The sequence below is a fragment of the Setaria italica genome, chromosome VI (genome assembly GCF_000263155.2).
Source record: "Setaria italica strain Yugu1 chromosome VI, Setaria_italica_v2.0, whole genome shotgun sequence".
Taxonomy (NCBI): Eukaryota; Viridiplantae; Streptophyta; class Magnoliopsida; order Poales; family Poaceae; genus Setaria; species Setaria italica.
In genome coordinates this window covers 10737785-10743426 of record NC_028455.1, presented here as the reverse complement: position 1 = coordinate 10743426, position 5642 = coordinate 10737785, and positions in this window count along the sequence as shown.

The following is a 5642-nucleotide window of genomic DNA, read 5'->3' as shown; positions in this document are numbered from 1 at the left end:
CTGAAGTCTCTGAAGATAACGTCATCGAAGTGACGGAAGCAGATCTAAAGGACGACCAAAAGGAAGATCTGAATAAGTATATGGAGCAAGTCCGAAAAACTTGCTTAAAATCATTCAGTCGTTCCAGGAGCGGGGAGACTGTTAAGAAGACTCCTTTCCCTACTCCCCGTCAGATCACAATTTCTAAGGATTCAGATAAAATGTCCGATATGATTCAACAATCTCTTCATCACGCCTTCATCAATCAATCCCCGGTGCTTTCAAACATGGTGCACAATGCCGTTGTCAACTCCTTCGCCGGAGGCATACCTCAAGGATACAGGGGACCAACGTATTTTCAGCCGATTCCACCAAATCAGGCTTATCCGGCTTCACAGCCGATCCAATCTTCTGTTGGAGGATCCGGTGCTTCTACGTCATCGACTCCTTTGGGATATGGTTCTATCCAACTGTCCTCTGCACCATTCCCTCCAGTCAACCCTTCACCCTGGGGGGCACCTTTAAACACAGCCGGTCTGAATCAATCGGTCAGTCAAGGAAATCCTCCGTTCCAGACACCCTCCCAAACGGCCACCCGGCCGATCATACCACCATACCAGCCTGTCGCTCCGGAGGTCAACAAGACGTCAGAGCTCATGCTATATGATGAAACGAGTGGTTCATTCAAACAGCCAACCTTTACTACACCGCCGGCTTATACTCAGATACCACCTTTTCATCAATCTCCTTTTATTCAGCCTCCGATTTATCAGCACGTGTCGATACCCCAGCCAACTATTCCCCAGCAACAACCAGATTGGTCGGCGCAAATTGCGGAGGTAATGCAAGAACAATTCGGCTTGAAGCCGAAAATGCAAACTTATACCTATAGAACACCATACCCATCTACATATGACTTGTTGCCGTTTCCCCATCGGTACAAAGTTCCTGATTTTACCAAATTTTCGGGGATGGATGACACTTCGACCGTAGAGCATGTGAATAGATTCATCATCCAATGCGGGGAGGCAGCTACGCAAGATGCCCTGCGGGTACGGTTGTTCTCGTCATCCTTGTCTGGATCGGCCTTCCAATGGTTCACGACTCTACCACCAAACTCAATTATCACCTGGGCCGATCTAGAAAGACAGTTCCACAAGTACTTCTATGCTGGGGTCCATGAAATGAAGCTGTCCGATTTGACTAGCCTCCGGCAAAGAAGTGATGAGCCGATACCCTCGTATATACAGAGGTTTCGGGAAATCAGAAACAAATGCTACTCCCTAGCTCTAACCGATGCGCAGTTGGCCGATATAGCTTTCCAAGGCCTTCTGCCACACATTAAAGAGAAATATGCCTCACAAGAGTTCGAGAGCCTGAGCCAGATTGTTCACCGATTGTCCGGACAGGAAGTGCATCCATTCGATCCGCGACGGAATTTCCAGAAGAAAGTGGCATTCCTGGAAGAATTAGAGGATGAGGAAGATGTCGAAATCGGACTTGCGGAGTGGATTAAGGGAAAGAAGCCGATATCATGCCCATTCGGCAAAAAGGAGCCGGAAGCATTCGGTTTCGATACAACTAAAGCCGATAAAATCTTTGATCTTCTCCTCCAGGAAGGGCAGATTAAACTCTCGCCTTACCATACAATACCCTCTGCCGAACAATTAAAGAAGATGAAGTATTGCAAGTGGCACAATGCCACATCACATGATACCAACGAGTGCAAAATCTTCAGGCAACAAATACAGTCGCCCATTGAGCAAGGCGGACTCAAATTTGAAGTGCCGGCAAAATCGGCCAAACCAATGAAGATCGACCAGCACCCCTTTCCTACCAACATGGTTGATACGGGAAAGAATTCTCTCCAGACAAAAGTGCTGACGTCCGAGTCGGCCAAAAAGAGTGGCGCTGTCGATCCCAGAAATCAAGTTACGTCTGAAGATGTCAAGGGAAAGCGGCGAATGGAGGACGATGATGGTGAGTCAGAAAGGCCACGCATTACTTCCCAGTTCTTGCTCCAGAAGTACCAACGACAGCATGAACGCTCAAGGTCCCGAGAAGAAGCGATGCGTCGGCACGAGGAGCACTGGAGATGCCCGTTCTTCATTCATTGTTGGGAAAATAACCTCAGGTTACCATCGGCCGATACTTGCCTAGAGTGCAACGGTCCTTATCGAGGCAATCGACCGTTCAACAGGTCTCGCTCCAGGGACAGAAGGCCAGAACCGATCAACAGGAATTGGCGCAACCAAGATGACCAGCGCCCTCCCGTGCGTGATCGGCTGGGGGGCAGAAGTGACCGATATGATCGGTCGGAAGATAGACGCCATGATAGGCAGGGGGGCAGGGCTGATCGATATGATCAGTCAAACAACAAAGCCAGCGTTCACAGCCGGCTCGAAGACATGGCCGATGCTCGGGTGACGGACGAGAACCCGTTAGGACGCGAACCGGAGTGGGAACGCGCCAGGAAAGAAGGGAGGCCAATAAACCCCAGGTGGTGCCCCGATGGTTTGACCAAATCACAAAAACGGAGGATCCAACGTCTCCGCCAATGGGAACAGCAAGAAGAAGAGAGCGCGACGGACAAGAAGGAAGGGAGGCCTCGGGTGTGGCGCCCCAAAAGAAACGACGAGGGAAATAATGAGTCGGCGGGTGATGAATCGGCAGCTGAGATCGGTATGGTTTTCATACTGCCAATGGAGTTCATGACCCCCGCCGATCAACAGGACGTATCGGCGATAGAGGAACAAACAGCACGGTTGGCTTTAGAGCCAATGATGGCCACGTTCGAAAAGCCTGAAGATGACGAACGACAACATATGAAGGCGTTGTTCCTTAAAGGGCATGTTGACGGTCGCCCCCTCACTAGATTGATGGTCGACGGAGGAGCTGCTGTCAATATCATGCCGTATGTGGTACTCCGGAAGTTGGGGAAGAGCGACGATGACCTAACCAGGACGGACATGATGCTCAAGGACTTCGAAGGCAAGGTGTCAAACGCTCGCGGTGCTCTCTGCGTCGACCTCACCATCGGCAGTAAGACCCTTCCTACCACATTTTTCGTCATTAATGGCAAAGGGTCCTATAATATGCTTCTTGGCCGAGACTGGATACACGCAAACTGCTGCATCCCGTCAACTATGCATCAGTGCCTAGTACAATGGGTCGGCGATGACATCAAGGTAGTCAAAGCCGACTCCGCGTACAGCATCGCAGCAGCCGACGCACAGCAATGGAGCTGCGAAACCGTCAGGTGCATATCAGGAAGGGTGTGGGAGACCGATTTCCTGAAGGTCACCGATTTTGGTCTACAGCCGATCCGAGCAGTCGGCTCCGAAGACTCAGAATAGATGGATCAGTTCGCCCGAGAAGATGGGAAGCTGGGGCACGGATTCACGTCGGCCGATTCACTAGAGATGATAGACTTAGGTGATGGAACCAAACCAAGGCCGACTTTCATTAGTGCAAATTTAGATCCGGAATACAAGTGTAAATTGACAAATTTGTTAAGAGAATTCAAGGATTGTTTTGCTTGGGAGTATCACGAGATGCCCGGTTTAGATCGATCTATTGTTGAACATCGGCTACCCATAAAGCCAGGGTACCGGCCGTACCAACAACTCGCACGGCGTTGCAATCCTAAAATTTTACCAGACATAAAAGCTGAAATAACTCGGCTAATTGAAGCAAAATTTATTCGGCAATGTCGTTATGCCGAGTGGATTTCTAATATCGTGCCGGTATACAAGAAAAATGGGAAGTTGCGCGTTTGCGTTGATTTCAGGAATCTTAATCAAGCCACACCGATGGATGGTTACCCCATGCCTACGGCCGATGTACTGATTGACGCCGCCGCGGGACACAAAATTATTAGCTTCATGGATGGAAACGCCGGATACAATCAAATACTTATGGGCGAAGAGGACATACCCAAAACGGCTTTTAGATGTCCAGGCCATCTTGGTTTATTCGAGTGGGTGGTGATGACTTTCGGCTTGAAGAATGCTGGCGCTACATATCAGAGAGCTATGAATTACATTTTTCACAAACTCATTGACCTCCTGGTAGAAATCTACATCGATGATGTTGTGGTCAAATCCAAGAGTCACGAGGAACATCTAGCCGATTTGCGAAAGGTACTAGAGTGTACCAAAAAGCACGGTCTCAAGATGAATCCCAACAAATGCGCTTTCGGCGTCTCCGCCGGACAGTTCTTAGGATTCATGGTGCACGAACGAGGTATAGAAGTCAATCAGAAGACCATAGCGGCCATCAACAAAGTCGTGGCCCCACAGAACAAAACGGAGCTACAGTCTCTAATCGGCAAGGTAAACTTCATCAGAAGATTTATATCTAATCTATCTGGACGGATTCAGGCATTCACACCACTTCTGAGGTTGAAGCCTGACCAGGAATTTGTATGGGGAGAAGAACAGCGCAAGGCGTTAGAAGATATCAAGCGATACTTGGTTTCACCGCCAGTCTTGGTTCCCCCTCAAACTGATAAGCCGTTTAAACTGTATTTATCAGCTGAGGAAAAAGCTATTGGGTCGGCTCTAGTCCAAGAATTTGAAGGCAAAGAGCGGGTAATTTATTACGTCAGTAGAAGACTCCTGGATGCCGACACAAGATATCCTCCGGTAGAGCGTTTGTGCTTGTGTCTTTACTTCTCATGCACCAAACTCAGACACTATCTACTGTCGGCAGAATGTGTAGTCGTATGCAAAGATGACGTAGTAAAATACATGCTATCACTGCCGATATTGAAAGGACGAATCGGTAAATGGATCTTAGCTTTATCAGAATTTGACCTGCGGTATGAATCGGCAAAAGCCGTCAAGGGTCAAGTCATGGCCGATTTCGTCGCCCAGCACTGTGGCCCGGAGATCACCCTCGTGGAACTGGCGCCTTGGCAATTGTTTTTCGACGGGTCATCATGCGGGGTCGGATCAGGAATCGGCATCGTTCTCATATCGCCTCGGGGGGCAAGCTATGATTTTTCTCTGCCGATAGAAACCGCCGCTACTAACAATCAAGCGGAGTACAGAGCTGTATTAAAAGGCTTACAGCTATTGAGAGAAGTCAAAGCCGATTCCGTTGAGATCTTCGGAGATTCTATGCTTATTGTAGATCAGCTAACCGGAAGGGCTGAGTGCAAAGATGATGTATTAAGAATTTATCACGAAGATTGCTTACAGCTTTTCAAAGAATTCAGATCGGCAGTAATCGAGCATGTTCCAAGGGACCGCAACGAAGAAGCAAACAAACTCGCCCAGCACGCATCTGGGTATCGGCCGATTCTGGGCGCTATGGCCTTAGAACTTGCAGCCGACGACTGGCGTAAAGAAATTGCCGATTACCTGAAGGATCCGTCTAAAAAGGTGGAGCGACGAGTACGTTTTCATGCCACCAAATACGTATTGCTCGAAGATGATCTATTCTACCGAACGATCGACGGAGTCCTTCTTAAATGCCTTGGGACAGAAGAGGCCAAGACTCTAATGGGAGAAATCCATGAAGGGGTATGTGGAGCACACCAATCGGCACATAAGATGAAATGGATGATCAGAAACAACGGGTACTATTGGCCTGAGATCCTCGAAGATTGTTTCAAGTATTATAAGGGTTGTCAGGAATGTCAAAAGTTTGGAAATGTC